Raw genomic sequence first — 11,772 nt, 5'->3', positions numbered from 1 at the left:
AGACCCCGTGCGCCGGTTCGTGCTCTCGCGCAAGCCGAGCAATTTCGACCAAGCCGTGGCGGCCGCATTGGATGAGGAACGAAATGAGGCGTTAACGACAGCCGCAGCGAGAGTACGCGTCATAGAGAGAGCGGTGCTCAACCCTGAGGTTGCTCTCTTGACAGAGCGGTTAGATCGCTTAGAACAGCTGCTATCTCAGCAGGTGGAACGCCAGGTGGAAGCGCGCGCTCAACAGCGCCCATTCGCTGGAAACCGGAGACCGCCACAAAGCTACAGGCGCGGTATGCGAGTTTTGAAGAAATCGTATGCTTCGCTTGCCAGGGTCGCGGACACATCGCCAGGTTTTGCCAAAACGTGCGCCGTGGGGAGCGACAAAGAGCGACTACTCCCGGGCACGACGGCATACCTAACTCCTTATTCCGTAACTTGGAAGGGAGGGCTTTGGAAACCCTACTTGATACTTTTAACGAAGTGTGGCTTTCTGGCATCATGCCGGGAGACTGGAAGCATTCTATTGTGGTTCCAATCCCCAAGTCAGGTCAGCCTCCAGTATCTCTCTCGGCCCTTCGTCCAATTTCCCTTACCCCTACCATCTGCAAGCTTTATGAAAACATTCTAGCCGCACGCTTATCATGGTGGCTGGAATCCCATGATTGTTACCCAGATTCCCAAATTGGTTTCCGCCCACATATTGGAACGGAGGACGGCCTTGCTACTTTGGCTGCTGACGTGCTTGACCACTCTCCACAGAGTCACCTTGTACGAACCGTAATCGCTACAGACATAACAAAGGCATATGATAACATCCTTCACTCTGCCATTCTTGCCTCCCTTCAAACTCTTGGTCTCCCTCACCGGTTCCTCCTCTCCATTCACGCCTTTTTAGCAAATCGAACCTTCAGCGTGCGTGTCCACGGAAAGCCCTTTGGTAATTTCACTTCCAATAGAGGAGTGCCGCAGGGCTCCGTTCTCGCCCCCACATTATTTAATGTGGCTTTAATTCCTCTGGTTCGAGCCCTAGAGACCATCCCTTCTATCCGCGTGCTTGCATATGCCGATGATATCACCTTGTGGTGCTGTCATCCAGATGCGTCTATTCATCAGTCGGTCCTTCAACACGCGCTGGATGTATTGACATCTCGCCTCCCACCTTTGGGTCTATCACTCTCTCCTACTAAATCATGTTTCATTCGAATTGGAAATAAAGCCGCCTTACGGAAAGCTCCCCCTTTAAATTTTACGGTACATAATTCTCTGATTCCTCAGGTAGAAACTGTTCGTATTCTTGGTCTTCTCCTCCATACATCTGGGACTGGCACCCCGTGGCTGACAGCCACCCGTAAATCGGCTCACGCTACTCTAGGTCTGATTCGTCGCATAGCTATGCGCTCTGGTGGCGCACGTGCTCATACGGCCCGCCAGCTTGTGCGCTCTATCCTTCAGCCACGGATAGTATATCAGGCTCAATTTCAACGTCTCACCCGCAGACAGTGGGACTCCCTTGAAGCTATCAATCGTGAGGCTATGCGCGTCATAACATATCTGCCTCGTTTAACACCCATACCTGTGCTACAGGAGTTCGCCCAACTTAATACACTCAGTGAGATCATCGACCAACGGGTGGCAAATAGAGCTCGAAAACAGTCTCTCAAACTTCATCGTTTAAAGACACTTCCACCGTGGTCCTATTGCCAGCTCACTGACAATCGCCCCACTGTTTCCCCGTCGGTATCAGCAGCGTATCTGCCTGAAGGGTGCATATTATACACGGATGCATCTCATTCTGCAGAGAGGGGAGTTACTGCTGTGTATAGTCCATCTCATCCGCATCTCAACTCTCGCGCGACGTATACTGCGGATACGTGCACTCCCCTGGCATTGGAACTTCAAGCCATTTACAATGCCATTACTTCCCTTCCGCTCGTTCCAACATTCAATACAGTTCACATTTACACCGACTCCCGCGCCGCCCTTAAACAGCTGAAGGCTGTTCGACGAACGTTCCAGATTTCACAATCTATTCATGTGCTCTGCGCAAAGTATCCATGTCCTGTGCGCATACACTGGATTCGCGGCCATGCCCAGGATCCACATAACATTCAAGCGGATGCTATGACTCATCTTCATACATTAGACGATCCGCCACTTTCCCCTCTTCCCCCAGATCCGTTCCTGTCCCACGTTTCCGATTCCGAAGTTCTGCGCCAGCGAACACGCGCTCTAATTCCTCCGTGTTCGCACCCTCTCCCCCGTAGTCTTACTCGGCAGGAGGAGGTATCCGTGCGCCGGATTCGGGCAGGGGCGGCTCTGACACCATCTGTCCGTCATCGGTGGCGTGCCAAAGATCTGCCACTACCTGACAGGTGCCCTCACTGTGGCGCTGCACCGGACATATGTGATGTGCGGCACTTGTTGTGGACGTGCCCAGCGACGGCTGCTATCAGAAAACGGCTCCTCAGGGATGTTGGCCTGCGGTGGAACCGCGAAAGTGACTTCGTGAAGTGGACAATGGACAACCGTTTCATTAACAACCTCTGCGACTACCTCAGCGCAACGGTTCTTCACTCCTTCTTTTAACTTTCAATCCCGTGCATTCCTTCCCCCCTTTCCTTTTTCAACTTATGCCTCATGGCACACTTCTCGAATAAAAAAAAAAAGAAGCAGGCGAGACACGCCCTAAGCAAGCCTACAGCGTGGCTCCAGATACCGAGACAAAAAACTAGGTAGTCCTCCCCATCCTGAGGAGCATGGGGAGGGAGCAGTGGATGATGAGGTGGTGGTAGTTTGTGCGGCCGACGAGGCATGCCCTGTTGTGCGTTGCAAGTTAAATGGTTGTTGCATGGAATTGTTGATAGATACGGGGTCAAAGGTGACATTGCTTAAGGAGAGCAGTTTTAACACGCTTCGAAGGAAGGGGGACCGCGAGGTGTTGGAAGCGTCTGGTGGCATGGCAACCAAATTTGTAGGCATAACGGGGGATCCTCTTGGCATAAGTGGACTCTACCGGTTACACTTCTCTCTCGGCGGAATTGCATTGGAGCACCCCTGCTACGTATGCCCGGACACGGTGTCTCTGCCAAACGGAGTGTCAGGTATATTAGGGCAGGATTTTTTGAGAAAAGGGAAGGTAGTAGTCTCATTCTCTGAGGAAGAGGTTAATGCGGGCGGCTCAAAAGTTTCGTTTTTGAACAGGAGAGGGGCTGAGATTCGCATTACCGATATTGACACCCGTCAAACAGTGGGATCATTGGAGAAGGTATATTCGCGGGTTGCCGTCAGGCTGGTCGATGAGGCGGTCGTCCTTCCTTGGTCGGAGCACATTTTGTACGCGTTTGTGCCTTCAGATGTAGAGAGCGGCGCCGTGGGAGTGCTTGAGCCGGTCGACTCTCTCAGCAATGGCCTGAAGGCAGCCGCGTGCCTCGTGACAGTTAATGACGCCCACAGAGTGCCCCTACGGGTGGTTAACTGTAGCCAGCAGCCACTGAGCCTTCCCAAGAACAAAACATTGGCTTTCTTCACCTCTGCGATAGAGAAACGTGAGCCCACCGATACGGTACTCGCAACTGTAGAGCATGCTAGTCCTTCGGCTGCTCCAAAGGTGTCGTTCGATCTTTCTCACGTAAAATCCAGGGAGAAGGAGGCTCTGGCTGGTTTGCTGAACGACTACTCGGAGGTATTCGCCGCGTCCAACCTGGATTTGGGCTGCTGTGGCGTTATAAAGCACAGGATAGAAACCGGCACTTCATCGCCCGTTTACCAGCGTGCGTACAGGATTCCTTACTCCCAACGTGAGGAGATGGAGCGGCAGGTGCAGGACCTGATTGATCGCGGCATTGTCGAACACTCAAAGTCACCCTGGGGAGCACCAGCACTATTGGTGGAAAAGCCAGATGGCTCGTATCGATTGGTAGTGGACTACCGCAAACTAAATGCCGTAACTCGCATCGATCCATACCCCATCCCCAATATACAGGAGACGCTTTCTCAGCTGGGCTCTGCCAGGTACTTCACGGTAGTGGACATGGCGGCGGGATTCTGGCAGATAGCAATGGATCCGGCAGATGCCGAGAAAACGGCATCCAACACGCCCTCAGGGCACTATGAATGGAAAAGAATGCCGATGGGTCTAGCCAGCAGCCCTGCTGTCTTGCAGAGAACCGCTGATGTTATCCTGGCAGGTCTTCTGGGGAGGCTGTGCTTCGTGTACATGGATGACATAATCATATACAGTGACAGTTTTGAGAACCATTTGCGTGATATTGAGCAGGTTTTGGTGCGACTAAGAGGAGCGGGTCTCAAGCTGAAGCCCTCTAAGTGCCAATTCCTCAAAAACGAGGTGAAATACCTCGGGCACGTTGTTTCAGCTGACGGCGTGCGACCGGACCCTGAGAAACTAAGGTGTGTCTCGGATTTTCCATCCCCGACTAGCGTCCGCCAGGTACGGCAGTTTCTCGGCCTGATCGGTTACTACCGAAGGCACATAGAGGAGTTCGCCAAGCTAGCTAAGCCGCTCACCGCCTTAACAGCCAAAAATGTCGCCTTTCGCTGGGACGAAAACGCGGAGGATGCTTTTGGGGCCCTGAAAAGGAAGCTAATGAGTGCACCGCTGTTGCGCCACCCGGATTTTAATTTGCCCTTCGTTATGGCCACAGATGCGTCAAAGTTCGCAGTTGGTGCCGTGCTATCTCAGGTTATCGAGGGCAAAGAACATCCCGTTGATTTTGCTAGCCGACAGCTGAGCCCTACAGAGCAAAAGTACGGAGCTACGGAAAGGGAGTGCCTCGCCGTTGTCTGGGCAGTAAAGCACTTCAGATGCTACCTTTACGGCCGCAAATTCAAGCTAGTCACAGACTGCCATCCTCTGAAAGGGTGATGAGTGTCAGGGACCCTAGCTCGAGACTCGCTAGATGGAATCTACACCTGCAGGAATACTGCTTTGAAGTTGAGCACAAGTCAGGAAAGACACATCTGAATGCTGATGCACTCAGCCGCACAGCTGCCGTGGCAGCTATAGATGAGTTTGTCCCCGTAGTCGACCCCGCCGAATTACGCACAGAGCAGTGCAAAGATCCTGACCTGAAGCGAATAATCGAAAGCTTAGAGGGCGCACCGTCTCACCCCGAACAGCTAGGTTATTTCATTGGCAAAGACGGCACCCTGTGTATAGAGGCTAGAAGTTTTGACTAGTGTCGTGAGCAGGCGCCCTCGCCAGCCGCCGCGCCGAAGCCTGTTTCGATGCTAGCGTAGGTGGCGCTGTTCGCGGCAGGCGAGTTAGGCGAGCAGAGAAGCCGATGCCGCCGCCGCCGCAGCTCCTCGTGTCGCTCGTCGAGTGAAAGCGCGTCTTTCTGGTGCGCTTCCGCTTCGCTAATCTGTGTCCGCATTGCGCCCACGATATTGTTTATTGTGTTAATCGAAGCGCATTTCCATCTTTCCAGCATTAGCCCAGGAAATCAAGTGCAAGGTTCAACATCCCGTGGACAAAACAAGGCCACCTTCATTTCATTTCTGATTTTCGTAACATCGTAAAATATATAAGGAATGCATTTACTTCTAAGGGAGTCCAGATCCTAGGTGGTAATGCATACGTCGGCGTTATCAAAGAAGCGTGGAAGTTTGACAAAGACGCGCTTACATTGAAAGTCATGCCACATTTAACTTTATTCCATTTCCAGCCGAATGCATTTGACAAAATGCGTGTCTACCTTGCCTTCCAGCTGTTAAGTGATGAGGTAATGAAAGGACTTTTTTTTTTACAAGGATAAGCTAGACAACATTTTTCGTACAACTGAGCCAACAGAACGATTTGTGAAGCTCATGGAACGCTTGATATTTGTCATGACATCAAGGGTGCTCTCCGAAGAGCTTCGCCCAGAGTCAGCAAGTGCGAGATTTCTAGAATTTCTAACCTTCTTGAATGAATGGGAACGGTATGCCGCTCAGCACGGCGGTGGATTTCTCAGTGCAGGGACTGCCCTCGGACTTCGTGTGACGCTGAAAAGCACAGTGTCACTTGTGAATTATGTGACGTCATCACTAAAATACAATTATTTCCTGACAGCCAATTTGAGCCGAGACAAATTGGAGAATTTATTTGGAATTGTAAGACAATCATTCGGCTGCAATGACCACCCCTCTCCAGAGCAGTTTTTGCTTATAGTAATAACCTTGCCTTCTACAATAATTGGCAAAGCCGCCAAAGATAGGAAATTCACCAGCTGAGGTTGTAATTTCTCTTCTGCAGCCCTGTGATGCAAGGAAAGAAAAGGCGGCACAGATAGCAAGCCTAATTGATGACCTGTTTGACGAGGGAAACCTGGCACATGCTTCGGCAGTGCTGCAAGAGCAGGACAGCATGTTTGACCATAAAGGCTGCGTAGAAAAGAAAAGCAACAGCCGACTCATTTTCTATGCCGTGGCTACGTTGTCAGGAAATCACTGAAAAGATTCCCATGCCCCGCATGTGTATCTGCCTTGGCTATTTAATCTGCCCTACAGGCTGATAAAAATGAGATCTAGAATGCCTCACTGACGAGGCAGGCTCATGACCATGGAGGTTTGGTGTACGCTCCAAAGCGCATTGAAGTGCTAGTAACTAAACTAGAAAATGCATTCACTGCCTTTTTCAGCAGAAACTAGCTGCATGCTGGGAGCATGATGTCGTTTTTACATTTTCTACAAGGGCATGAACTCCAAGAAGTCGGCTGCAACGAGCACTCCCGCGCTCTTACAAGGGATGTGATTAAGTGTTATGTTTGACGAGGTTGCATTTTTTTTACTAAGGCAATTAGCAAAGATAAGGCGTCCAATCGCGAGAAGCAAAATTAAAACTGCTCAAACTGAGGCGATGCCGGTGAAACTGCATCAGTGAAATGTTCCTGTAAATAAACATTGCGTTAATATGTTCTGTTCCCTTATTTATGTGATTACATTAATGCATTCGGGGGTGTAACGACCATCCGTGAATGGTGCCTTCCACACGTGAGGCCGTAATTTCGCTCATTCGTTATATACAAGACGCGCTCAATCTCTTGGATGACGAGCCTTTCTTGTTTCTACGCATGTCGTGTTATGCTCGTTCATTTCCCTTCGTCAGTGTCTTGTTGCGCACCTTTTCCTTGTTTCTTTTCCCGCGAAAATGTGTTAACCAAAGCATAAACAAGCAAAAATATAACCGCTCGTGGCTTCAACAGTCTGTGCCCACTTGAAGCAGTAGCTTCGAAAGTGGTTTGCTGAGAATATCGCTGCTGACCGACGCCGCATGCACCGCAGAACATATGGACACTCGTATTATATTTTGCGCTTTGGCCAGACGAATATCGCAGCCGTTACAGCGAGATGCGCGCAGCGAAATGCGTTTCCCGGCATTGCTGCCGAGCGCGCTCACAACACACCTGCAAGCTGCAGCGTCATCTGTGAGCCGTCATTGCAAATTATTTCCTCTCCGCTGGCGCGTTCACGACACTAGTCAAACCTTCTAGCCTCTATACCCTGTGTCGGCGCACGAGGCCAACCAGGAAAGGGAGACCAGAGAAAACCGCTTGGGAGAGAGTCGTCATACCTCGGTCGTGGACAGAAAGGGTTCTTCGCGCGTTTCACGATGCGCCATGCGCCGGTCATTTTGGCGTAGCGAAGACACGCAGGCGTGTGGAGCGTTTGTACTTTTGGAGTGGCATGCGACAGGATGTTAGAGATTACTGTGCGAAGTGTCATTCCTGTCTCGAAAGAAAAACACCCAAGGGACGAAGACCAGCTCCAATTCAGCCGTTCCCTGAGGTTTCGGCTCCCTTCGAGCGGACAGGTATGGACATAATGGGCCCATTGCCCACGACCACTTCCGGAAACAAGTACATTTTAATATTTGTCGATCACCTTTCAAAATACGCGGAAGCGGTAGCACTCCCAGATCAGAAGGCAGACACGGTTGCAAGAGCATTTGTCGAACAGATCGTGCTCCGACATGGACCCCCGAGGCAACTCTTGACAGATCGGGGAACGAACTTCGTGTTGCAGCTAATGAGGAGAGTTTGCGAGCTGCTTAAGATCGCTAAGAAGCAGACAACACCGTACCATCCGGCTTGCAACGGCGCGGTGGAGCGACTGAACCAAACCGTGGCCGGGTTCCTGTCGCATTTTGTTTCGCGCGACCAGCGGGACTGGGACTTGTGGCTCCCGTATGCAATGTTTGCCTACAATTCCGCAGCACACGAGAGCACGGGCGAATCGCCATTCCTTCTTCTCTACGGCCGAGACCTGGACCAGCCTAGTGAAGTGCCAGAGGGCCCCCGTCGTGTCCCATACGCTTCACTGGACGTCTATAAGGTTGAGCTAGAATCGCGCTTGCAAGTGGCGAGGGACATCGCAAAGGAGGCCTTAAAGAAAGCGGCGAAGCGCAGGAAGGAGGTGCACGATCGCAGTGCTAGAGACGCGCCGTTTGATGTGGGGGACTGCGTGTACATTGAAAACTGCCAAAGGCAGATTGGGCTAGCTCGTAAGTTCCAGACGAAGTGGAGAGGACCGTGCGAGGTTGTCGAGAAGCTTTCTCCGGTAAACTTCAGAGTCCGAGACGGGAACCGGCGCTTGATAAGGATACACCCAAATCGCCTCAAGTCGGCACCGGTTCAGTATTCACGAAATGAGGAAAGGGAAAGCGCGGATTTTGATGGGGACAGAAGTGAAGCGGAGCGCGCAGATAGTTCGCAAGAAACGCCCTCTCCTGCATTTGTTCGGCAGGCGCCAGAGGTGACGGCCGGACACCGGATTTACATCATGCATTGCTAGAAGAAGAAGCACGCGAGGTTGCCGCGCAGATAACGCCAGGAGAGGCTCCTGCCACGAGCCCTCGCGAGTCCCAAAGCAGACAAAGGGTCACAGACTTACTTAGTATGACTCATGAAGGCCGATATCCGCTGCGAAATCGGAAAGCTAAGTCGGACTAATGGCGTAAACAGAGCGGAGTTGTGAACTGGTTAGAATTGTGTAATGCCGCAGCTCATAACATTGCTATGTGCTTATGTGTTAAGTTATCGGAGTTGGTAGTTAAACCTTTCTGTCATTAAGTAACACCTTCACAGGAGAGCATGCGGAGCGCATGCAGAACCTGCCCTACTTCCTTTCGTTATCTATATTTTTGTCTGTGCCGTGATCGTGCTAGAAGTGGGAGCTCCTTTGTAACTGTGGTAAATTTATTTCGTCCAGTTTGGACTAGAAAGGAGAGGCTTGGGTGCTGAGTTTCATGTTTATCTGTAAAAGAAGATCAGTGCTGCCCCTGGAGACGCCAGTTATGACAGCGGAGGCATGTGGTGTTGTGCAGTGGTGTTGAGTGCAGCGAAAAGTGTTTTGTCGGACGCACTGTGCGAGGCGATTCAGAAAGACAAGGGGAGCTGCATGGACTCAAATGTTCGGAGAACATTATTCTGGACGGTGAGCGAGTGTGACGTTCCTTGTGTGTGCTACGAGGGTAGACGGAGCCCCAGGTGACAGCGGCATCATCAATTACCGAGCCATACTCGTTGAGAGTGAACAACCAGAACGAAGGGGCTTAAGCACAACCGGACCCCCTTTCCATAGTGTCGGCACGAGTCGAACGCCGCCGCCGCCGCGGGGAGACGGGCGTTATCCTCCCCAATTGCCGTGGCCGTTCCAGGGCGGCCTCGTTTCGGTGGGCCTGGCCCCGTGGCAAGACGGTGGGCATCATCAATCAACCCTCCCGAGCACATCCCAGGACAAGGGACCACTTTCCCGGCCTTTTAGTGACCTCGCGTTCCGGCCTTGAGGGGCGAGTGTCATTTGATAGAGAACGGAGGCCGGTGACCCGCGGGAACCGACAGCGGGCCAGAGCGCGCCTTACCACAGCCGACGCTATGCGCTACCTCGAAGACAACCTTCTTTCCCTCGGACTCAACACGTGAGGGGGGCGAGACCATAAGTGCGGCGGTGTGTTTGTGCGCCCAAGTGAAAGCCCTAGCCCCCCCCCCCCCCCACCGGCGTGGGCGTCCTCACCCTAGGGAGTGTGGGGAGAAGAGGATATAAAAATCGACAAGCAGTACGGAAGAAAAACGCTCAGGACGACATCGTTCGCCACGGGGGCCTTCAGCGCCGAAGCCCGACGGCGTGCAGCTTCTGCCAGCAACCGTTCGAGCTCAACTCCGGAGCCCCTCCATCGTCCCCATGAAGTCGCCGGCACGTAAGCTCGGACGCCCCAGTCTCTGATGTATAATCATAATCATGTGTAATTATTGAATATATCTGTTTGTTTAAACTGAGCCATACAGTGTCTCATTGCCTCTCCGTCCCGTGTGGACCTGCGCATTATGGGGGGTCATCACAGAAATAAGAGACAGGTCTGTTTGGCTTATCGAACGCTTAGAAGGGCAAGCTAAAGCAATAAAACTCTAATCATGTCAGAATTGCTACTGCGGATAATAAAATAAATTAAACACTGTCACAGAAAAAATAAAAACCATGTTGGAAGCCTGTTGGCAATGAAAAACCTACTTGTGTCAAGGACAAAAAATCACCTCTGAAGATCTGTAATTTGGGTGAAACTTTCCTTTGTAGTCTGCCCTGGCATCTAGCTGTCTCCCTAGTATGGCTTTGGATTGAGGTAGTTGGCCTGTTTGCAGTTCATGCATGGTTAAATGGTTGGACATAGACATCCAACACTGGATACAATGATGGATACAATATCGTTCAACTAAATTTTGTGAAAAATTGAGCTACGTCTACAGTCTGGTGGAAAGTGCCGTAGTCGAGGGCCAACACACTGAACTCCTAGCTATAAATGTGCCTTGTGTCCATTTCTTCACCATCATTGCCCTTCCATTCAATAAGGCCCAAAAAATTGCAACATGTTTACTGAAAAAATGCAGAGCAGAAAGGTGGCAAGAAAAAGTTTTTTTTTTCTGCTTACCAAATGACTATTCCATGAAGCACACTAAGCAAAGTGATTAAGTCTTCTTTCGTGCTAGCCTGCAAATTGTCGAGAAATGCAGAAGCATAGTGCTTTTAAGATCATGCAGATACTGTCGTATAGTGTATGGTGTGTTCACCACAGTCTGTCGCTAGTAATATTTTCTAGAAGACAGCAATGGTTGCTAAATATGTGGTAGTAGTGCATTGGTTCTTCTTTCGTAATGGCAGATAAGAAGTATGGGAGATTTCAATCTTTAAAAAAATAAAATGAAGGGAGAGCCTCAGTCCAGCGACCAACGTTCCAACAAGAGGACTTGTCTTTGTCAGGTCAAGTGCGGTCATTATTGGCAGGGGTTATATAGGCCCTTCACTCTAAGGAGGATGGACTGGGATTATGGTGAGGAGTGGAGTGAGGAGGATGGGAAGATGGCGCACTTGGTCTTTGAACAGCTCTTGTCTGGCCATGGAGGCTGTCACCTACAGGTAGGAGAGAAGCAGGTTAATAGCCATACTGACATGAAGAGAATGCAAAAACAGACCCCCCCTTTTCAAAAAATATGCAACAGAATCAAAATGAACAATGGCAATAAAACAGCAAAAGTAAAAAAAGCTAAAGGAAAAAAAATGCTATAAAGGAAAGGATAGAGGTGTTAAAGTGGTTATCAAGGTTGCATTTTTTTCCTTTATAATCTAAGCAATCCCCAGCATATAGTGCACAGTGGTCTACATACTTTCTAGTGGCTGCATGATTTTTCCTACTCTGCCTTCTTATGTTTAGTAATATCTTTTTTCGTTTTTTTGACGAACCAAACTTTTTGGTAACTAGTTTTCTCTAATTAAAGTATACGGTGCATGTCATCA

The sequence above is a fragment of the Amblyomma americanum genome, chromosome 11 (genome assembly GCF_052857255.1).
Source record: "Amblyomma americanum isolate KBUSLIRL-KWMA chromosome 11, ASM5285725v1, whole genome shotgun sequence".
Taxonomy (NCBI): Eukaryota; Metazoa; Arthropoda; class Arachnida; order Ixodida; family Ixodidae; genus Amblyomma; species Amblyomma americanum.
The sequence above is the reverse complement of the archived record's forward strand: the minus strand, read 5'-3'. Positions refer to the sequence as shown.